General features: G+C 37.8%; 1 protein-coding gene across 33 annotated transcripts in view; it reads left to right on the forward strand.

Annotated features, from left to right (window-relative positions):
* MBNL1 (muscleblind like splicing regulator 1) overlaps nt 1–24,772 on the forward strand; it is a 221,611-nt gene that overhangs the window by 11,592 nt on the left and 185,247 nt on the right. For 15 of the 33 annotated variants that reach the window (XR_008652055.2, XM_055248717.2, XM_055248719.2 and 12 more), the window contains exon 1: nt 11,316–12,005. The exons of 8 other annotated variants lie outside the window; for them this stretch is intronic. The gene's annotated coding sequence lies outside the window, so the exon portion shown is untranslated. Of the gene's footprint in view, nt 1–11,315; nt 12,706–24,772 lie in introns of those variants that run through there. 10 more of the 33 variants (XM_055248739.2, XM_055248743.2, XM_055248747.2 and 7 more) reach the window with 6 other exon arrangements.

A 24,772-nucleotide genomic window follows, 5' to 3' on the forward strand; every position in this document is an offset into this window, starting at 1 on the left:
ATCATGTATATATGTGGGTATGATGACCACCATATTATCGGATTATTGCAGAGTGTGAGGCAGTGTGCGGTTTTTAAGTGCGTGTGTGTGAGAGAATAAATGCATGAATATCTGCAATAAGTATTAGAGAGCACTCCTGAAATATAAGCCACTTCCTGACCTGGGCATATTAACCAAGAAGCAAACCTATTAAAAGTATGCAAGCATTTGATTTTCTACAATAATAGTACACATTTGTTGACATGAACTAGATTCAGGAAAGGAATACAGAAAGAGCAGGTGGACGTTGGGCCTATTTAATTAACTTGGGGCTGATGATCACCCTTCAGAAGAGGATGCTAAGGATGCCTTCTCCAGAGCCAAGAGGCCTCTCCTTGTGCCTTTATTTGGCTTTCCTCCTCTCATTGGTGACCCATCATGTCAGGAAAAAAAATGTCTCTCAAAAGTGTAAATGTTATTCTTTCTGTGTGTGATGTCATCATTTTAGTGGCCCAAGCATTTGTTACTAAAATAGTACTTAGCAACACATAATCATTATTTTCTCCTCTTAAAATTCTGAGTGTGTTTGTTCTAATGAAGTCAGGAGACACATTTTTCAGGGAGGTAGGAGTAAGAGCTTAAAAACACGAAGTAATGCCTGGAATAATCTCTTGACGTGTTCCTTAAATAAGCAAGAAGACAACTAAATTTTCCTTCCTGTGGCGACAGCTCTGGCGGAGTAAAAAAAATAATTTTGAAATACAGTGCTAAAGGAAGTGGTTTTCACGCAACTGTGCATCTTATACTCTTCGTTAATGTGGTAGATACCATTTGCTTGGCTTCATTTGACTTGTCTTTCTCATGTTTTTGCTTGCAAAGTGGGTGAGAAAAGTTCGACCAAAGAAACCTGTGCACTGACCAATCAATAGTGATGTTTCTAAAGTTCCTGTTAATCATTTCAGGAAACATCTTGGGCTCCTTTTTAATTACATCCTGCCTAATTTAAAAACTGTAAAGGTGTCTCTGTATAGCTATACCATCTTGCAGAAAATAGCTATATATTTCTTAAAATTTGTAATTTGATTTGAATCCTCACATTTTGAAGAGACTTGAAGCTTAAAAAGAGCTTATTTTTTAAAAAACATATTCTGTATTTTAAAATTTCTAATTAATATTTTAAATAATAAAAATAGCTGTCATTTATCAAAGGCCTGATCAATGTTAGGATAATTCTCATGAAGTCATTCATTATCATAATTCCACAAGATAGACATTTTAAGTTTGCAGGAACCTGAGACTAGGAAAAAATTGTCCAAAATCTTATGCCTAATGACAGATTCTAAAGCCTATCTTTATGTCTAATAGCCAAGGCCATGGGAAATTACACTTAATCTTTTCCTGCCCTGATTCTTCTAAAAAGTGTGTGGGTCATGTGCAGGCCATTGCACCAAGTTGGTTGGCAGGGGGAGGTGGGTATGCCCTATTGCCAAGAGCAGCCAACAACAAAGGCAGCAGGGCAAGGTTGCAGCAAAGACTAAGGTTGCAACATCAATAACTACTGCCAGTGGAAACTAGCCCATGTGTCATGCTTGGTATGTATATATCTGTTGCCAATAACCCCAAAGTAGATAGTGTTTTCCTTTTAGTCACCGAGTAATCTAGTCATAAACAAAATAGATTTACTTTATTGGCTGCGTCTTTCATCATGGTAAGGAAAATGCCCAAAGTTATGCCACATATCATCTAAGCATACCTTCTTTCTAACAATTAATTTTGGCTGCCTTCTATGAATCTGATATTGGTGCCAAACATTCCCTTTCCCACAAGTTCAAGAGTAATCAAGCAAAGTTGACACCTTCTAGTGCCCACGTGGGCTTTTTGGTATTTAGGGACCTTGGCAGATTATTTACAGCTTCTTTCAGACGAGTCTTCCAGAGCTTTGTAAGAATAAACAAACTTCAAAGGTCTACGAAGGGGAAAAACTGTCCTGGCTAAGTCTATAATTTAGGCTATCTTTAGAGAGTACAACTCCATAAAGAGAGAGGTCCAAGAAACCAGCTTCTTTTATACAATTAACTTTTTCTTTACTTAATTGTAAAGACTAAATGACAAGTAGGAAAGTGCTTTTGCAGGAGCGTGGGAGTCTTAAAGCTGTAGAAGGAAGATACACTGTGCATGGGCGTAAGTACGTGGGTGGGAGTTACAGATTACTGCTCTTTTGCTAGTCTAGAATAACTATGCATAAACATCTTTATAGTAGTAACTTGAACAAAATCGTTAAACCTCTATTAAAGGCACTTGATACATCATTCAAAATAAGCGCAGGTTACCTTATATCCAGAAACAGAAAAAAATCATTTTACGTCCAGCCAAAAAAGATTTTAAAAGAGCCTTTGACTTTTGACAAAGCAAATGATAATAAAATTAAATTTTCATTTTATTTTCAAATATTAATTCAAAAGCTGACATGCTATACTTCTTGAAATTATCAAAGATAAGCTGGCTAGCTTTGTCTGTAGATATCATACCCTTAAAAGATTAAGCCCAGGAAGTGAATATGGCACTAATGATCAGTCACAGATTTTTCCGACCTTGCCTTTAGAGGCTCCGTGATGGACACCTTGCCACTTAACACAAATAGTCACTATTTCATGCAACTAGTAATAGAATTCTGTCCTCATAAATGAAGAATTCAGACAATGTGCACGTGTAGTACAAGTACTGTGAAGACTTTCGACTATAATGTGAGACACTTGAATTCAATAAAAAAGGGAGAGAGCATTAAAATAATTATAATTGTTTATCTGTTGAGTTTAGATTCACCAGTTACACACTCACATTTTTCTCATTCACTAAATTTTGCACATTTATATTATTTACTTAGTTGATCATAATTATTTACCATTTCATATTAATTGTCCTTGCTATACTGCATATTTCAAGAGGCTTCAGGTCTAGTTTTTCTTACCATGCAGCCTCAGACTCTAGGAAAGACTGGAATTATGCCAGGTGCTAAGCGACTATTTGTAGACTGGATAGGAAAGTTGATAGCAATAAGGTTTAGAATGAAAATGCAGCAGTAACTAGTGAGCTGGTGACCTATGGTCAGAAAAGTTTGAAAAAGGAAAAGAATGCTCCACATTGTCTAAAAACACATTCATTACTGGGAGGGCTCGATGGAATCAGGCCCTGTCAGCAGTTACTCATTGCTAAGCCCATTGCAGAAACATGGGCATTCAGATCCATCCAGGTGGGGCCAGGAGGGTCAACTGGACTGACGGCACATTCACAAAGGCCATAAACTAAGATGTCTAGCATTATCTTCAAATGAGTTTCAAATGAGGTATGTTCTGCTAACTTGTTTGTGTTTATAATTTAAGTATGTTAATTTATTGAACGAATTTATAAAATATATTAAATGTACAGAATAGCTTTTGTTGAATACACATAATTACATGTATGAGTATGTAACTGGTGAAGATATGTATATCTTCAAAAGGAAGTGGCCAAGGACACACTTTATCTTTCAGAGGCTCTGATGTCACTCTGAAGGGGGTGCTTATAATCACAATTTCTTAGCAAGAGACAGGGTATAGAATTTTAAACAAACAGCAACGTAAGTATTTTAGAATATGCAGGATTCTCCTTTGTGTGATCTTAACTATTTGTCTTATCTGTTTTTAATCCTATGGACCACTAATGCTTACCTGGCATAAAGTGAAACATATTTTGGTTGCCTAAGAAGCACCACTTCCAACCATGTGCATGACAAAATGTACCACCTTGCACCACCAGTTTAGCTATCCACAGCTGGTCCTAACTCCCTCATTTCTAGATGCATATGGGCACCAGTCTACCCAAATCTAATTCTATCTGAGGCCGAGTTTCCTGCAGATAATTCTGTTTCTATTGAGCCAAATAAACTTTACTTGCCAAAGGAAAAAATGGAACAGGTCAATGGATTGCTACCTATTCTGGTTAATTTCCATTTCCTAAACTCTAGCTTCTTGCAGAGTTTAGGCAAGAAGCTGGCAACCTTGGCTGTGCTTTGAAATCATCTAAGGGGCTTAAAAAAGATACAGACGCTTGGATGCCACTCCCAGAAATTTTGATTTAATTTGTCTGGGTTGCAGCCCGCCTATCCAAAATGTAGTCAGGGTTAAGAACCACCACCCTAGTTTCAGTCTCCTCATTATGAGCATGGGGTCATAATTACCTCACATACCTCTTGTGATAAGTTCAAGGAGATAATGTGTGACCTTAGAGTCTCTAACACTTCCATTCCTCCTTTGCTTCATGAAAGACAAATAAAAAGGAAGGACGTGGGGTTGGCAAGTCTGGGAAGGTGAGGAGGAGGGATCATTCTGCAGAGTTCTTCCAATGAGCAGTTCATTAGGGTTAACAAGCTATCCTTTGTTAAGGCAAACCCTCTTGAAGGATTAAGCCTCATTCTCGCCTTAGTGTGAATGACTTTAATCAGATAATCTCCTATCACCTAGTTGAGGATTTGTTACTGAAAGCCTAGGGGAGGTAAGGAGAGAGAGTTGCAAGGCCAGTTTGGGATTCACTGAGGCAAGCCAATGAAGCCTCAGCCTCTAGGAAATAAACCTGACACATAGTAAGCTTTCCATAATGACAGAATAAAAAATCTGAAGAACAAACTTTCTCCTCATGTTGCTAGGACAATATTTGTTAAAAGTGTTTTTCTGATCAAGCCTCTTGTCTGTCCAATAGCCTTTCATGACTTTTTTTCTGACTTTCTTTCTGCCATGAAGCTCTTAACAAGTGTCAGGTAATTTTACCATTTGCCAGCTGCTTGGGAGTCCGTGAGGAGCAAGGCCTTGCCCAGTCCTATCCTCCTTGCCATCTGCTTGGCACATCATAAGCACGCAGGGTTTGTTGAATTTAACTGAATGGTTTCATTTGCTACACTCTTTTCCAACTGTGTTTTTTCCCCCACGTCTGTCCCCAACCGCTAGACTATGAACACCTTGCAAAAGACTTAATAACTTCTTTATCCCCAGTGCCAAGCACAGCCCTTGGCACATAGTCAGCAGTCAATGACTATGTGTTAAATGTATTAAGGAACAATAGCCAGTGCACTGACGCCTAAGTTAAGATATTAAAATTAATTTATGACTGTACTGCTCAGTTCCCACTCTTTTGGACAAGGCAAAGAGGAAAGAAGAGAAAAAGAAACAGACATATGAAACTCCCACCATTTATTAATGTGACAAATGTTGTTCTTATTCAAAGGTCTCTTTAGAACATCTTACGAGACATGATTTGAACGTAATTTCAGGAAACTCAGATAGGCAAGAAGGAATAAGAGGAGCTAACAAAAGATCCACAGAGAGAACTCACACAATGGAATGAAAAGAGAGGGATGAGGAATATCATAGAAACCAAAGGAAAGGAACCTCAAGAATACAATGAGTAAGTAGATACATACAGCCAACATTTAGGAACATCAACCCTGCTATTGGCATTGTCAAAGATTGGTTTACCTTTAGAAATAAATAAGATAATGGCCATATTTTTTCATATTTGTTTTCTATATGGAACAGTGTTACTATGTAGAAATGTTTGGGTTACAGTACAGAAAACAGTTTCACTACAACATTTATATTAAAAGCCCTATTAGATACTATTTTTAAAAGATTGCAAGGGAATTCTGGGCTAAATGAAAACACAGAATTTTATGAAATGGTAGAAAGTGGTTTACAATATTACATGTAATTACATATTACAAGCATAAATAGATAATATCTCAATTTTGATCTTCTGGCTGTATTCTATATTTATTTTTATATCTGTTTAATTTATTGAAAGATCACGATTGCATATTTACTTGTCTTTAATAACAGTCCATAGTAGAAGGTATGCATATATCCCCGGTAGAGTGTTTGTAAATACATTACACATTAGACAGATGAATTCAGGAGCTTGGGGTACTGGCTGTGAAACACTGTGGGGCAGGAGGCTTGTCCTCTTGTTAGCTGCAAGGCTTTGGTCAAGGGCCAACTCTCCAGCTTCCATTACCTCATGAAAAATGAAGATTATATATAAATGACATCGGGGGTGGCCTTTGTTTTATAAGATTGTCTTAAAAGATTAAATTTAGAAAAGAAATTGCATATATAGTACAATATTAACTATGCTTTTAAAAACGCATTGGAAAAGCCTAGAAGGAAATAAATTGTAATACAAACAGTTCCCTATCTCTGGGAACTGGAAACACTGCTGATATAAAAATATTCTACCTTCACTAATTTCGAATTTTCTCTATTGTGTTGACTCCAAATAATAAATAAGTCACACACAAACAGGCATACCATATCTCCCTCCCCTCAAGGTATGTTATCTCGAGGATCACGAGTCCTATGGCTTCTCTTCAACTCTGAGATGTAAGGTTCTAAGGTTTGCTGTACCCCACTGCTGAGGGTCTTCAACCAAATCACATTCTGCTGCTGGGTCCCCAGCTATTTGCTGTCTGTTGCCCTCCTAGACAGAGCTCACTGTTGGTTTGCTCTCATTCTCAGCAGTGGTGCAATTCATGCACTCTCTTCTGAGATTAGACTATCAGCCTTTACACAGCAGTCGAGTTATCTAGTTATCTTTGTGAAAACAAAATTTAGATAATGTTCCATCACCCCACCCCACCCCTGCCTCTAACATAATCAAACACTTCAATGGTTCCCAGTGAGGAAAAGTATCATGGTTGTAGCTTTGCATTTTGAGTGTGATTAATTTAATGGAGATTCATTTTTTCCCTCTTTCTTGACTGTAAGCTCCTTGAGGTTAGGTAGTTTTCGCTGACCATTGGCTCTCTAGCCCTACCATGAACTCAGGCCTTAGGGCTCTTGCCATGCAGTATCCACTGCTTTGAATGCTCTTTCCCCAGTTATTCCTCACTTCACCAAGAACCTTGCCTGTATATGACCAGCTCAGTCCTCCATCCTGTTTCACACAACCTCCTCTCCCAAATCCCCCTAACCTGCTTTATTTTATTTCATAGCACTTATCTCCATCTGAGATTACCTCGTATGTTTATCTTTTATTTTTTATTTTTGACTTATTTTTTGTTGCTTGTCTCCCCCTAGTAGAATGAAACCCCTTTGAGGCAAGTGGTTTATCTGTGCTGTTCATTTCTGTAACCACAGTACCTAGAATAGGAGTTAGCCATGGCGGATGCTCAATAAATGTTTGTGAAATGAATAGAGTCATTGTGTGAAAAGTGTTTTCTGTATGGAAAGAAGGAAGGAAGGATGAAAAATAGTAAGAATAAAAGAAGGAAGAAAATGAAAGAAGGAAGAAACGGAGGAAGGAAGAACTATACTCTTGGAAATCTAATGTAGCACCTCCTCACATTAAACTGGGGGAACTGTTAGGCCTATTTTAGAGCTTCTTCTTGTCCTCATTGTCTTTAAGCAAAAAAAAAAAAAACAGAAACAAAAACAAACAAAAAAAAACGACAATGAAAATGAATGGCCTGAGAGAGTCAGAAGACACTGATGTCAGTTCTGCTCTGCCATGGTGCCAAGTTCCTTATATAATGCACTCCTCTGGTTTAACAAGGGAACAAGGCCAGATGCTCTCTAACATTCCATTCAATGCTAAAATTCTATGATTTTGAACTTTTAATTTCAAAATGTATTTGCTTACTGTCTCTCTATTGCCAGATCCTAAAATAATGATATTGAAGATATAGATTCAACTTTTAGGTAAAATAACTTGAGAAATCCATAATATTTAACTGTGTTAAATTTTATAAACATTTAGTAGCAAATATATTGATTTTATATATTTTCACATTCATGTGCAATATACATGTTATACATACAAAATATTGTATTATATATCAAATGTATACATAGTATCTATTAGAATACATATTTTTATTTTTAAATAATGAGCACAAAGAAATTGTGTTGTATACGAAATCTATAAAGGTCCTTGAAGATAAACTAAATTCGTGTAATTCTTTCTCTCAAGTATATGTATTCAAATATCTGAACAAGTTTGAATTCTACAAAAGAAGGCTACAAAAGGTCTCACCTCTCTCCTCAACCCTGTTGTGAAGTTTAATGTGATACATTTAATGCATCTACTTAAACTTGATTCTCCATACAAGAATGTTTGCGACTTTTGATTGCCTTTTAGAGTCATCTTCTCTTGACCATCTATATTTAAATATTGATTAGGAAGCACAGGACATGAGACTAGGTTCTGGTTTTGAGACCATCTTTCAATCAATTATTTTTATCTTGGTATAATAAAAATAGTATTTTAAAAGAGTATACCTCCTTGAGATATTTTTATTTAGGTGATTCGTGTGTATGAGAGTGTGTGTGTGTGTGTCAGGAAAGACAAATTATATTGCAGAGGCAGTGAGAGCTTATTGAGCTATGAATGTGGTATGCAGAAGAAGTAAGTCACAATTCACACAGGCACTCACACACTTACATAGGTACCTTAAATATCCCCATTGGACTGAAAAAGATAAACGCTGCCATTATCTTTATCTTTATTATTGGTAAACAAGGAGCTGACATTATCTATAAAAACCATATTCCTTAACTGTATTTCTATTGAGATTCATTGGTACAATTAAAACTTGAATGGACTGAAATATTTCAGGAACCTGCAGTGAATACTTTTTCCTTTATCTGAAAATGTAGTTTATTTCACCTGAAATTGTTTTCTATAATTTCCCTCTCCACCCATAAATGACCTTCTTTTTATACTCATGGATATACTCACTTATGAACCTGTAGACTATACACTTCACAGAAACAGGAGAAACCATAATGTTCCCCTGGCACTGAGGGAATATCAATGGTATTCTAAATGAGGAATTATTAACTTTTTATTACAATAATGATTTTTTAGTAATTTCCATAGTTTGAAATGTGGTTAGGATGCTAGTGGCAGTTGAAAGCTGACAACATGATTGCATAGTTTTAACATATGATCTGGTGTTTGTTACAGTGCTTTAAAATTTTAAATATTATCATTCATGTTATAATGTTATTAATGACAGTAAATTAGGCCAAATCAGTGGTAATGTAGTGTTATATCACAATTTATTTGGACTCAAGTTATAGATTGACCATTGCTTTATGAGTTTTCTTAGCTATCCTTTTTTTCTGTATCTAATGCAAAATAACATTTTTTCTCTTCTTTTTTATTTACCAGGATGGTTATTCTACTATTTCTAACATTAAAGGATCATCCTTGTATTTCTTTGTATTCTGTCATGGAGTAAAAAAACATGTCTCATCTCAGTTTCAATTTCTCTTTTGCTCCCAGAAGTTCACCCCTCCTCCAGTGTTGAAGTAGAAACATAATTTCCCCTTTTGCACCATGAGCAGGTTCAAAAGTCCTGTGTTTCACCATGTTGCTCCAAACAACAAATTTTCTAACCCACATGAAAAAAGAACACCACAGTTCTAACTTGGAATTCTACAAGGGTTTGAGAACAATTGAAAATAAATTTCTACCACTAGGATTAGTCCTTAGTGGTTTGCAGGCATTCTATGCAGAGGGGCATGGAAGCTAGCTAGGGCACCAACCTGCTAGCAGATGCAAAGTTTGCTCCACTAAGAAGTTAGGCCTTTAATATCACAGACAATGGGAGGCAAAATGAAGAAATAAAAAGGCAAGTAGCAAGCAATTCAGTAGGCTAAGCCAGGGATTTGAGAGTCTCCCAAGGCTCCTCCCTTCCTCATTCCCTGCATGAGTCATTTTTCCAGTCTGTCCACACCCATTCACCCCTCCATCCCACACTCTCATTCACCCTCCAAGCTGCCATCACAGGAACTTTCTGCAATACAAGTCCAGACTCCATCTCTGGCCCTTGCTGCCTAAACTTTCCTAGTTCATTAGTTTTGACAGTAAAGTTGAGACTCGTTAGATTAACACAGACCTACTTTTAGCGTCATCTCCAGCCACTCTCCTGTACTACCCTCCCCTGGCTTCTCACAGAAAGGCTGAGAAGGCTGGCAGGCCCCTTGTATATATCCTGCTCTTTTCGTTTTCTTTGAGACAGGGTCTTTTAATGTCACCCAGGCTGGTCTCAAACTCCTGGCCTCAATCCTCCCTCCATGGCCTCCCAAAGTGCCGGGATTACAGTTGTGAGCCATGCCATCCAGCCTGCCCTGCTCTTTTCTCCACCTGGACTCTACTCCCTTTTGATCTTGCCAACTTCCACACACCTTTCAAGGCACCAGTTAAATGTACATCCTCCAGGAACCCTTCCTTCGCCATCCTCAGAGCCCTCATTGGATTGCTTCCAACATATAGCACTTATCCCTTATGCAGAATTAATCGGTTTGTCTCTCACCTAGTAGAGGTGTTATCCTTGAGTGTAGGGACTGTCTTATCCATTCTTGCATCACTGGCATAGTAGGTACTAAATGTAGTTGCTGAATGCTTAATAAGAGGAATGGAAGTCTTCGTAGCTTGGGATGGGATACTAATGGGCAGATAGAAAGTTCCCATCCCTGTTCTCTGAGAAAGTGTCAGTGTTCTTTTAGTTTGCTTAAACTGTGTAGGTACTTGAGTCCTTTTAAACGATTAACGCTGGGAAGAGGCACCATTTAATTAATTAATTTGTTCTGGAAGGGATCAGTGTACAATTTTAACTCAGTGCTTTGTGGATCTAGCTAAAGGTCAAGAACTCAAGTCGGCTATTAGTGCCTCTGGAAGATATTTCTGCACTTTAGCACCTTTCTGATGTTTTTCCTTCACCTCGAGCTGGCCTCTCTTCAACAAAACTGAACCTGCAGGAAGAATGTTGTACCATATCCAGCATTTTTGTCCCAACAAACATGGGACAAACGTTTTTCATTAGAATCTTCCTTGAACAAGTTATCCGAATTCCTTACATTCAAAGGAAATCCTGCCCCCAGTCTCCAAAACTTCATCACATCACAGACGTTCAGGATTCTTTCCATTCAAAGCGAAGCCAAGTTACAGCTTATAGCACCCAGTGAATTATGATACGGTGCTGCGGTTTATTTGCTCTGGCGACAATATGGCTTACTTGCCGTGGAATATCCCGGTATTTCAGAAAGTAACATATTATTTTTAAAGAGGGAGTTTGCTTTCTCTAAATCACATGGTGCAAAGTTGGGAATACAGTGGCTTGTAAATTACAAATATTTACAAACTAGAAGGAAAGCTGACATGTGAGTGTTTGTGCTTGTGTGACAGTTTCACTAAGGAATTCCAAAACTGTGGATAGCCTGTCACTTGAGAAAAATACACAGTGGCAGTCTTGCAGATGTTTTTCCCGCCTGTTAGCCCTCCAGGTTCAAAAACTGGTGCATTTTAAGGCGGCAGTCTCACCAGATCGCAGGATTCTAGTCTAATCGGCTTCTAACCTTCAATCTAACATTGCCGGCTTCCTTGCAAAGCCCGGTGCAAGGGCCTCTTTCAAAACGAACCCACGGGTGTGCCCAGCTAGTCGGCAGAAGTAGCGGGAGGGCGTCCGGTCTGCACGCCCGCCGCGAGGTTACAATGTTGAACGCATGAGATGGAAGATACCAACGGGAGGCCGAGGGGATCCACGGCGCCCGCGCGGGCTCCGGCTTCCTCCTGCTCTCGGCGCCGCGGGGCGAGCGCCCATGACCCGCCCTTGCGGACTCTGTCCGGTTGACAGGCGACCCTGGGGCCCGGGGAAGCGCAGGAGGGCGCCGGCGGAAAGTTGAAGAGCGTTTTTCTCGCCGCCGCGTGCATTAGAAGCTCGACGAGTCCGCCCTGGGCTTCCTGGTGGGGCTGGGCGGGCGGGGGAGGGGCCGCGCAGCAGCAGCGGAAGCCAGACCTCGGCGATAAGAGGCTGCACACCGACATGCAACAGTCTTTTCACTGCAGCTGAATGAGTTGTGGCGCCCACAATGCTCCCATGACAAGGAGCTGACAAGTTCCATTTTCCGTCGCGGGCATCTTGGAATCATGACTCCCACAATGCCTTGGGCACTCGGTCGACAGTGGGGCCGCCTCTGAAAAAAAAAATGTGAGAGGTAAGTTTCCATTTTCACAGTTTCCCCGCGCCGGTCCGCCGCGCTTCATTGTTCGGACTCCGGCGGGTCAGCCCGTGGCTGAAGGAGGAAGTGCGAGGAGGTGCTCGCCGGCCGCGGTTCTCCCCGGCAGGGGCGGGCCGCGCGCGGTGGTTGGTTTCGCGTCCCTCAGCACCTCCTGCCCGGGGGAAGGCGGGAGGGTGAGCCGCAGCCGCTCCTGCGCCCTTCCCTGCCGCGGGCTCTGCGGACGCTGTCACGGCGCAGCCGGCGCAAGGCTTGGCAGCCCAGCGGGACCCAGGGAGAAAAAGGGGGGCGAGAAGAGAAACAGGTGCGTGCAAGTGTACTCACAACTTAATGACCTTTGTCGGGGGAAGGTGTGAGTCCCTCCGAGGCGAGCGGCGCGCGGGTCTTCCCGGTGGCTCCCGCATCCCTGGCCCCGGGGCTGCCATCCCGCCCGGTTTTCATCTGGGCCAAATATGTGCACGCAAAGGTTAATTCTCTGCCTGCTACCCATAAATTACGCATGACATGTTTAGCTGGGCTGCCTTATATGGAGAGTGCTGTATTTCAGGCCACTTTGCCTTTTGCCAAGTTTACAGGGCGGAAGACGCCCTGTAGGAGAGGGCTGCCTCCTCCTTTTCTTCTTCTTCTTCCTTTTTTTTTTCATCGTTTTGTAGTGCGTCACTCAAAAACTGTAAGAAAAGTAAGTATAGACGCTCTTTGGGTGGAGCCGCAATTGGTTGAATTGCTTTCATGAAAGGTTGAAAAGAATGAAAACTAGTTAGTACTTGGGTTCTGGTTTTTAGACAAAAGCAGGACAAATATGTAGCCCCCCCCCCCCACTTTTTTTTTTTTTTTTAAACGGAGCCGGAATCTGTTATTGGTAGTAATGTGTCATGTGAGAATACTTTGATTTCGGAGCCTGTAACGCGAGCAGGTATATGGTGGCGCTTATGCCTTCCCCTCGCACAGCACTTTACAACTACAGGGGTGTTGCTGCCAGAGTAATACTGTGTTCTTAAGGCTCTCTGGGGCCGGGAGAGTATGCGGCTGTTGGGATTCTGGGGTGTATTTCCGTGGAGTATGTCTCCCCAGGATTAAAATTAAGAAGCTGCCAGAAAGGTTGTTGCCGCTGACTTCACTTTGTGTGCCCCCCAGCACAGGCACAAGTCATAGCAGATGGATGGCAAACTCTGCCATATACTCCGAGGAGTTTCTTAAATTAATACGCTAGGAGAGAAGTCATAATTAATGCTTTTAGACTTTCGGACCCTCTGCAACGTGCTTTGAAATACTACACCGGTGGACGCTGTGTCCCTTCCTCCTGGGTTCGAACACAGTGTCTGTTTATACACAGAGGGTGTTTAGTACCTAAGTATTCTATACCAGCACAAGAGAGCCACTCCACAGTTATCTCTCTGTGTGGGTTCCTAAGTGTGTTGGTGTTTCTCCTTGCTGTTGAGATAAAATATTATCACCCAGACAGAAAATGAAAGTTCAACGACTGTAAAATTTATCCCAGGAATGTGCAGTTCAATACTTAGAATGTCTTAGATGTAGTTATAGATAGAGGCACTGAATAAGTTATTTTGTAGCCTGAGAATGCACATCGCTGTCACTTGTATCTTGCTTTCTTAAAGTTGGTGACAACTACGGCTTAACTTTTCTAGAAAACCTAATGTTCTAGTTTTTATCTGTTTTGTGTATTTGCATGGGAGTTACTTTGTTATTATGTTGTTAGGTCTTCTTTGAAAATGTAGGCATAGGTTTTTTAGTCTTATTTGTTTAATGGGGGGTTTCCTTGCTGAAGACTACAAAAGTTGCCTTTTGTGTTTTAAGGAACAGGTTGGGTCAGCAACAGAAGACCTGTTCATCTATAATTATAGTGTCACTTAAGACATAATAATCAGATTTCATTATTACTAAGAGACTCAGAAAAAACTCACATATGCCTAGTTTAATTTTTTTCCTTATATAACTGTGAACAAATTTGTGTGTAGATACACATCAAGTGTGGTACTCTGCGCAGTCATGCCAAAGAGAAACTGAAGTGTTATATGGTTTGAGATATTATTGCTTGTGTTTACATTTCCACATTTGAGGCAAAGTTAGACTCCAAGTTGAATTCATTAAATTTTGATTCCAACATTCTGTTCTTCCTTTGGGCACAGAATTCCTATGAAATGAAACACTGGGTTTTGTTCCAGAACAAGAACAGACTAACCCAAAATTTCTCCTGGGGGAAAAAAAAGAGTAAAATTATATTTCTCATTGAAAATTGTATTTCTCATTGAGGAAGAGTGTGTTACTTTATTATATAAAATGCTTTATCTTCATTATAAGAAAAAAAAATGCCCTTGCATTTGTCACTGTTGCCATACATTAGGCCTGTATTTGATAGATCTATTTATGGAAACAGAATAAATAATCTTGCTGCACCTTCTGGCTTTCTGCTTGGTGATAGATGTGCAGATTAGGGAACATCTCAGGTCTTGCTTAGGAGAAGCTGAAAAATTAGGTGATTGCGTTTTTAAAATTCTGTAAGCAAAGGCATTAGGGTGGGTAGTAGATATGAGAGGTCAAAAGAGTGGAGGAAAGAACTGAAATAGGTTCACGAAGTGACTGGCCCAAAATAAAATCCCATCAACCATATGGATCATAGAGAATGTGACATAGAAAGATTTTAAAGTGTATGGTTTTTTAGGCCAAAAAGCTTCATATGTTTGGAAATCTAGAATGTGCTGTCCAGTACAGTAGCCACATGTGGCCATTGAGCACTTGAAATGTGTCTTGTCCAGATTGAGAAGTGTAAAATACTACCGGGTTTTGAAAACTTTATATGAGGGAAAGAATGTAAAACATCTGATTAATGTTTTTGTATTTATGATATGTTTTAATGATAATTTTTGATGTATTGGTTCTAATAGATCTTACTAGATTAACTTCCCCTGTTTCTTTTCTCTCTTTCTCTCTCTCTGTCTCTCTCTCACTTTCATGGTGTCTAGAAAATATAACAAATGTGGCTAACATTGTATTTATTTTGGACAGTGTTGTTCTAGGATAAAGCAGGAAAACAATATTCTGGGAGAAAGCTTAAAGATTTTGCTGGTCAAAACAATAAAATTGGCTTATTTTATTATACATAGAAATACTTCATCTTTCTTATCCATTGTAACCAAAATTTGAGAAAACACACCACCTAACATCTATTTTTATTTCCTCAAAGCTGCTATTTAGTTTAGAGATTTGATGGTGAGGTAGTAATAATAGAGAAAAACTTATAATTAGAGAATGAGTCTTAACACCTCTCAAAAGCCAAAATAGAGTATGATTGTTACTTAGGAACATTTTAGAGACACTGTAGTTATCATTGTCCTGAAGTTACCAAACATAAACGAGTCACTAAAATTATTTTAAAATAGAGATTTTAGTAAATAGCAATTATCTTCAAATACTTAATATGTGTTTTCTTTTGCTAGAACTTTCTTTAGAAAATTAAAAAAAAAAAACCAAATCCAAAGTCCTGAGCAAATGTTAATAAAAGATTGCTGAATTCATAAGAATGAAAGATTTTTACCTGCAGATAGGAGGGTATTGTTTTGAATATTAGCAAAGGTGAAAATGTGTTTCTGTCGTAACATTATGGGCTCTGAAGAATTTCTATACGTGGAGACACTGTCTTTATAATTTGAACACATTCTTGAGAAAGCATCTGACTGGTAAACAAAGCACAATGGCATAGGTCCTGGAAACATTCCTTTCAGATATTTTCATAACTGAAGTACATTTTGCCATTCACAGTGAGTGTTAAGCTGAAAAAAATGTGGTTCTTTTCTAGCCATATAAAGTATGCTTACTATTATTTTCTTGAAGGATGCCAAAAAATGTAAAATGGATGTTGTGGATTCTTTGTGGGGAGGGAGCTAGTTTGTACATAGAGCCTCAAGAAGAGTTGCCTCTCGGCTTGGTGCCATCTTGAATCTGTCTTCCACTATGTGAGGCATAGCTTCCATTAGTGTCAGTGCGTGTGTGGAGGGTGAGGGGAAGAATGATCTCCATTAACTTTGTATATTGTTTCTGATGAGTCATGGAGCATATTCACTAATGGTTGGAGAATTATTGATTGCAAGGCAGAGGATTCAAGAAGAGCTATTGGCATATGGCATTAACTGTCTCTAGACATATTTTTTGTTTTTAAATTTGAGGTAGAGAAATCGGTTTTTACTTAGTGTTTTTCATGTTGTAAAAAATAAACATTTATATAAGCATTACAGATATATCCTTGAGGAAAAAAAATAGCAAATATATGGTTATAGTTTTCTACATAGTACTAGTTTTTTTTTCATAACAGATCCAGAACATCTCTTTCAGATAATCGTTCATGTTTTTAGAGAGGCATCTCATCATATGTGCCTGTGAAATCTGTAAAAATGTGTGTAACACACATCTTGAAATATTTGTGTTAGGAGAATTAGGTCTTACACATTTGGTTCTTTTTCTACTGTTTTTGATTATGTTCTCTAGGTTACTATGATTATCCTTTGTTAAAACAGTTCAGGAAATATTAATCTCAAAACGAAATGTAGCCATATTGGGCAGAGTAGAGAATTGCTTTTCCACAGAGATCAATTATTCCAAAAAGGTGAAGACGTTTCTGAAATAATATCATGCTCATATGCTCCAAAAGAAAAACCACCATCTCTTTTGACATTGTTTTAGGAAACTGAGAGATGTGTGTTTTATATACCAAAAGAGCTAAATAATAGTTGATAAAGGTATGCAAAATACATACTCCTGTGAAGTGTGAACACACAATTTGTATGTAACGCATGCATGAACATATAACTTTCCCCAAGACAATGCCAATTTATTCAAATCACCTGAATGTTAAATAATATCATACTATTAAAAAGAATTGTGGTAAATGTGAAATCTAAATACCAGTGATGATGTCCATGCTGATGTCAGCTCCATTCCAGTCCCACTTTAGCTAAATTCACAAAATGAAGAGATGTCTTTCTCCAAAGTAGTTTTCCAAAAATTTGTATTTGACGCTGGATTTTTCCTACATTTTCACTTTTAAAAGTTTGGAAGCTATTAACTAAAAATGAACTTGTTTTAGAGAGCTAAGAAGAGTCTAGATTTATGGGGACATATTTAGTTCTATGAAATAAGTATTACGTTGCTGACTTGAAATATTATTTTATCATATAAAGTTGATTTATAAGTGAATACATATTGTGAAAAAATACCACACTAGGCTTAGTGAAATCTACCAAACTTAATCAAGATAGATATACCTTGTCCTCAAAAAAAATAAGAATCTGGTAGGGAAAATAAGAGCTTCGAAAATAACTATAAAGCAGAAAGTGATATTTAATAAACAATGGCTGGGTAACATGGTATGAAAGTTCAGATAAGGGAAAGTCTTAAGATAACTCTGACTTGACCCACATACATGTAATAAAGGGAACAGTCCTTAAATGCATAAATAATGGGAACAAAAGGTATTCAGTATTTTTCGGCCTTACCAAAATATTATTCTGTTAAAGCAGTATTAATTCTATTCAGCAATGGTTCCATATTTTCCATATGTTTATAGATAACATTCAGATATTGAATTTTCCTATATGTTTTAATTCATTTATTTATTTCTTTTATCTAGGAGAAATATAATGGTTTCCAAATGTCCTATACTAGATTACTGATAGATTTTGTCATTAGTTTTACTATTGAATACCATGAAATATCAGCTGTTGCAGCCACTAAATAGTTACAAACTGTAGATACTACAGTTTAATAGTCAGTGCATGGTCATATGCTTGTACTATGCTAAATATAAAGGATTCAAGATGAGGACTTAAGCAGTTCATATTTGTATTTAGAATATTATCAAAGATATTTTCTTAACTTGTCTCAGTATTAGAATTTACAGCCCATTTTCAGCTTATTGTATCCAAAAATTTCAATCTTATATCCAATAATTTATCAGCATTTGTTGATGACAGTAAAAGTGACACATTAGCATTTTATTTGTTTCTGTGTTGTTTGATTACAACAGTGACATTTTAGCACTCTTTGTGGATGGATAACTCTTCTAGTAGAAAGAAAGCAGGAGGGTGGTCAAGCTAAGTGACAGATACAAAGAGTTGGAGGACATAGGGCTTTCTGTGGGTAAGAAATTGATGAGAAAAGCTTTATGTCACTGACTAGGCTTGCAATTCAGTATTCCCCTATCAAAGGCCTCCTTACTGATGTTTCTGTTTACCAGATCTTGGTTTCAAGATGCCAGGTTCTGAAGAGATACACCATGAGTTCTTATAAACACTATATCTAAATTTGGTTTGAACGTCTAATGCTTGCCCAGGTGCGGTGGCTCTCGCCTGTAATCCCAGCACTTTGGGAGGCCGAGGCGGGCGGATCACGAGGTCAGGAGATCGAGACCGTCTTGGCCAACATGGTGAAACCCCGGTCTCTACTAAAATACAAAAAATTAGCCGGGCGTGGTGGCGCATGCCTGTAATCCCAGCTACTTGGGAGCTGAGGCAGGGGAATTGCTTGAACTCGGGAGGCGGAATTGCTTGAACTCGGGAGGCGGAGGTTGCTGTGAGCTGAGATCATGCCACTGCACTCCGGTCTGGCAACAGAGCAAGACTCTGTCTCAAAAAAAAAAAAAAAAAGGTCTAATGTTTATACCAGGCAGGTAGAAAAACAAAAACGGACCTCATTAGAAGATACATGAGGTTTCTAAAAGTGGAACTCCTTTGTAAATGTAGGAAATGATATCAATATTATTATTATTTTAATATACTTATTTTGAAGTAACTTAAGTTTTTTTGTTTATTTCTTGAAAGAAACAATAGATTTGGGGAAAAACCATTCACTCTTTTCATGCCCTAGTTTCTAAATCTGTGACATTATAATGGTGTAAATATTTATGAAAATAGTAGAAGTTGCCACTTGCTGTATACTTTTAAATAAGGTATCTCATTTAATCTTTTCTACTGTAGAGTAGCCGTAAAGTAGTCCTTATCACTTTTACCTTAAAGATCACGACTAGAACAATTTTTTCATTTGCAGAAATACGAGGCTTGTCATTTTTATTTTTCCAGTGTTCATGTTTTTAACCAGTTTTTCTTGTCTTGCCTCCACTGATTATATATAAAGAATAATGATGAGAATATAGCAGTAATCATGATTACTAACATCTTTGAATACTTTCTATGTGCTAAGCTAAGGTTTATAATTAATTCATGTATTCCTCAGAACAACCCTATTATATAGGTACTATTAATATCCTGATTTTACAGATAGGGAAACTGAGGCACAGACAAGTCCAATTAATTGTGCAAAGGTACCTAATTAATAAGTAGCACAATAAGGAGTTGAACCAAGGTAGCCCAGTTTTAGAATCCATGCTCCTATGTAAAAGAATAAAAACAGATTTTAAAAATACTTATTTTGGATGCTGATAGGAGCTTGAGAACATAAACGTTTGGAATACTTTAAAAGACTTGTACTTTCTACAGCATTTGAAGAGACTCCAGAAGAATGGGCAAAAAGTAAGAGGATAGAGAGAAAAGGCCTGGGGTGAGGGGTGGGAAGCATTAATAGGATAGGAAGAAATGAGGAATCAGGTGTTCAAGGGAGATTGGTGTTACACTTTTGAGGTCATTGATGACCAGGTAGTAAGTTTAATAATACGTAGTGTGGAACATAAACAGACACTTGGTGTTTAGGGTAGTAACCTTACAGGAGTTGTGTTTTGGTGACATTTTATAGGGGAAGTATAGGACACATATAGAATGAAGTAGAGACTGCGGTTATACAGAACAGAGATGAGGGACTAGATGAGGGGAGTGGCCCTAGAATGAAAAGGAAGACATGTATGCTGAGAGAAATGTGATAAGGTTAGGCTGCATAGGATGTACCAACTGACTGGATGTGGATATTAAAGGCAATGGGGGTATTAACAATTATTTTTAAAATACAGCAAGAATTTAAAAACTTTTAATCAATCAAAAATTCCTTATTTAAGAATTATATAAAACATCAGTAAGTGAAAAACATTTAAAATTGTATTTTATCAGGGATTATAACTTAAGTAGAAGATATATGTTAATTTCTTAAAACATTTCATTTCTATGCCAAGCTCTTTTAAAGCACTGGATGGTGATCTAAAGGTCACCAAATTCTTTGTCCCAAATTGGTAATTTTAAAGTAAACATAATTTCAACATTAGGCGTATTTTGTTATTTGCTGAGAAATGTCTCAATGTCAACCAGGCAGTTCTCCTCTCTTGTTAAAGTCCATGCTCAGAATGCTTGCGTAACCTATCCTTAGTGATAAACAAGGTAAGGTGGCAGATAGATACATGATAAAACAAGTTTGCAATGTGCTCAATGTGGCTGACATTTATACTTCTCAGACCTTGCTATTTTAGGGAAGGTATCAGTATAACCAGGGCATACTTTTTCCTGGAACTAAAAATCCTTAATGATCAGTCACTATTATAAAGAGAATGATTTACATACAGGAATCAATAAACAGTTGCATTTGGTTATTGGTTATCTGGACTAGGAGGATAGTTATATTTCAAATAGAGTAGAAAGCTTTATTGGAATACTTACATGTCTTTTTAGTTTGAGGTCCTTACAAGCTTTTTACAAATAAATGGTTTAAAATAGTTTAAAAAGAAAATGTCAGAACATTGATAATGTTTTATTTAATATACAGAGAAAAATTCCCATGAAATCAAGACAGTTTTCAAGAAAAATATTCTATTTATAAACATTTACAACTTATTAGTTATTTAGATTGCCTGTGTCCATAAAAATAATACAGAAATTACACTATGTCTTTAAATATAGCATGTTTCTATAAACTAGAGAATAATGTTGACAGTATTTTATTTTGCCTTTGTTAGTATTATGTGAAAGTCACACTTATTACATGCCTTTTTCTATTATTAGCCTTTCTTTCCTATCTAGTTTTTGCCTTGTGCTATATAGTATGGTGAAAATCTATTTAGTTATGTCATTAAGATAATGCTTAGAAAATGCTAATTTTTAAGTAACTAAGATTAAGTAGTATTGGACATTCTTTGCCTTCTTTATTATTCTGTCATTGGGCTAATTTTAACTAGACAAATTTATTCCAAAGTATTTTGAGCCATTATTTGAACTTCACTGCTATAACATTCAGGGAAAACTGCATTGTCTACCTAGTGGCATTCAGATATGGCATTTGGTCTTAGGTACCTCTTCCAAAAGACTTTTAAGAGATTTGATAAACATAGCAAAAGTGAACAACGGAGGATACAAGAACATCTTTGATCCAGGAGTAGTCTCTCTGAAGCATTGCATGACCTTTCCAAAAAATAATTTGAGAAGTGCCTAACAATAGAAAAATATATACTTCAATAGGAAAGACTTTAGAAAAAATATACTTATGTAGAATTCTGCATAATGCTTTCTGGGGGACCACATTTGCTGAAAATTGCCTATGGGAAATGACTTTCTCAGAGCGATATAGTTTTGAGGACTGAGATTTTAAAAGTAAATATTTTATTGGGAGCAATTAATTTAGGAAGAATAGTATTATGCCTATTCCTCTGTAGTTGATTAAAGTTTACTAAGTGCTGAGGTCTTTTCCCTTAAAACATTACTTTGCCATGTTAACAATCAGGTCATAGAGGAACCAATTCGTCTTTTGTGTTTTGCTAAATAATCAATTAACAAACATATTCTGAGCACGTTTAAAGTCAAAGGATTGTAGTAGGTCACAAGAGGGGGATCGAAAGTATAATTACATAGTGTCTTTGACATATAATTGAGTTGAGGAGAAAGACTTGAAAACTTAACAATGCAAGGCACTGTACAAGTTAGTACCAAAGGAGGAAACTGAAAGAGGGAAGGAAATTCAAAGAAGGAAGTTTTTGTGGAACTGAATGGCCAGGGAATGCTGTGGGGAAGAGGGGGCATCTGTCATAGGCCCAAAGATTAGGCACTCTTTTCGGAATATGGAGTGACATAGTAAGAATAAGGTGGAAGTAATGATGAAAGCTACCATATTTGAGCAGCGTCTTTTCTACGTGAGGCCTTGCCAGCTTATGTTATTTTTGGAAAAACATTGAGTGAAGATAGACAACCTGGTAGTGTTAGTAGACAGTGAATGGATTGGGCCTGTGAGTCAGGAATCATCATCCTCTTAGAGGACACAGACTTAGAGAAGTTATCTTGTTTGCCTAAATCCACATAGCTGGTGATCAGCTGAACTGAACGGAAGCCAGGTCTTTTCATACTTCAAAACCAGCATTGCCCAACCCCATCCCTCCCCATCCCATGATTCTGTTGGGAATGAGTGTGGCATGTTTATGACATAGTAATTTTAAAACTTCGCCCATACAACAACTGACATAAGTCAAGAAGATAGAAATTTTATTTAAAAGGCTGTCAAATGTATTTTCATCTTATTGCTTTGATGATGGGTTACAAATGGCATATAGTTTGACAAATGCTTATACTCTGTTTCTTGGATTTGTAAAAACAAAAATAAAACAAACTAGGTCCCCCATCTTCAGTAGATATGGTATGGAGTTGCAGTATCATGATGTTATGACAGTGCATTTGGCAGTAGGTAGACCCATTTGGGATTCCCTCAGAGGAAGCTTGTGAAGTTTGAAGACAATGTATTTTCTCACCAATAATGTGAGACTATGAAATTTTCGCCAAGAAATGATAGGGGCAAAAGTTTATAGATCATGGTTGTTTGATTATTTTATGCTTTTATGTTACATCATCTAATTTATACATCATTCTCTGCTCTCTTTACATGTGATGTAGCCTGTGACTTTAAAAGATAAGCTGTTAATTGCAGAGTTGTGCTGTTGGAGATCTGTCACTTTGCTAACAAATTCCTCTCTTCATAGAGCTATTTATAACATATAGCAAATAAAATTATGTGATTATGTGTTTTAGAGAAAAATTTATTTATATAAAATGAAAGTCTTTGCTTTTGGCTGCAAAAGAAAGCATCCTTATTTAGCAAATATTGAGTGCAGTGTCAGTGTGCTACGTATCATGCTATATCCTTTGGAGGAAAAAGAGGTAAGATGTGCCTGTTCTCAAAGTAATTTCCAGTATAGTGATAGAAATATTCACAAATAATGGACGGGCAAAACAAAGTGGGCACAAAGAAGCCAAGGATAGGCTGTTTGTGGGCAGAGTGTGGAATTTGCCTAAAACCATTCGGTAGACGGGTTAACTCTTTAGATACTTTGTATATATTGGAGAAGAGACAAAAATCAACTCGGAATTTATTAAAATGATGTGATTCGATATGTAAACCATTTAGTTTTTCTGTTCAAGTATTTGGTAAATAAGTGTGATGCCAGCATAGTATCATCCTGGACTAGAGAGAAGAAATTAATTTATTTCTGATGCTGGCAGTTTTGGAGAAAGGTGGGCACATACAGTTCATCTGAATCTTCCTCATGCTAAATTCCTGATTGGAAGCGGATTAAAACACTCAGGATTGGTAACCAAGTTTCAGTGCCTACAGCGTTTATGTTAACAGAAAAAAAAAAAATCAGAGAGAGGTGAGTTGTATTTAACTTTAATGACAGAATTTTTTTTTGTTTTTTTGAGACAGAGTCTCGCTGTCGCCCAGGCTGGAGTGCAGTGGCGCGATCTCGGCTCACTGCAGGCTCCGCCCCCCCGGGGTTCACGCCATTCTCCTGCCTCAGCCTCCCGAGTAGCTGGGACTACAGGCGCCCGCCAGCTCGCCCGGCCAATTTTTTGTATTTTTAGTAGAGACGGGGTTTCACTGTGTTAGCCAAGATGGTCTCGATCTCCTGATCTCGTGATCCGCCCGCCTCGGCCTCCCAAAGTGCCGGGATTACAGGCGTGAGCCACCGCGCCCGGCCGACAGAGAATTTTAAATATGCACATGATGCTCTTTTTCCTCCTGCTTTTCTTTCTGCACAGGAAATAAAGCTGTATTTTGTAGGCTAGCTTCCACTTTGAAATGGTGGAAGTGCAACTGTGCATATTCTTCTATAAGACCCTATTCAGCTGTGATGTGTGTGTTCCTTGTTTCCAAGATTTAATCTGCATTCTAGGTTAGAAAATTCAGGATTTTATTGCTTATTATTATTCATTTTTAATCATAAGTATTTGTTTAAGGCCCGTTACATATAAAGTTTTACTATAAGATTTTAATTGAAATTTTTAAGACAAATTAAGAATATGGTTTCTGATTTTCTGAAGTTTATGGCCTATAGAAAAAGGCCCATTCATAAGTGAAATAATAAAAGCAAAACAACAAAAGACTCGAGCTTTAGCCATTCTGATAATTATTAAAATAGCTACTTTCTTCATAGGAACTTATTATTTTACATGTGTGATCACATAGCTCTTACACAATTCTGTGTGATTTAGGCATCGCTACCTTTCTGGCAAGTGAGAAGATTGAGGCTTGGAAAGATTAAGGTTAGGGGATTTGCTCAAGGGTCATACAGTAAGGTACTGTGAAAGCTGAGATCTCAACCCAGGAGTTTTGCTGTTTTTCTGCTTGTTTATTTCCATCAGTATGGTATGAATTAGGCACACAAATACTCATTGCATGTAGATTTGAGACCTACTCCAAGTTAATTCTGGAAAGACTCAGTGAAGAAGATAAGATGTGGAAGAGGCTTTTTTTAAGCATTGTGGTCATAAAAGAGCAGACTATGGAATGGACTTTGAAGTTTCACTAGCTTTAAAAGGAGG

This window comes from Symphalangus syndactylus, chromosome 17 (genome assembly GCF_028878055.3).
Source record: "Symphalangus syndactylus isolate Jambi chromosome 17, NHGRI_mSymSyn1-v2.1_pri, whole genome shotgun sequence".
In the NCBI taxonomy this organism is placed as follows: domain Eukaryota; kingdom Metazoa; phylum Chordata; class Mammalia; order Primates; family Hylobatidae; genus Symphalangus; species Symphalangus syndactylus.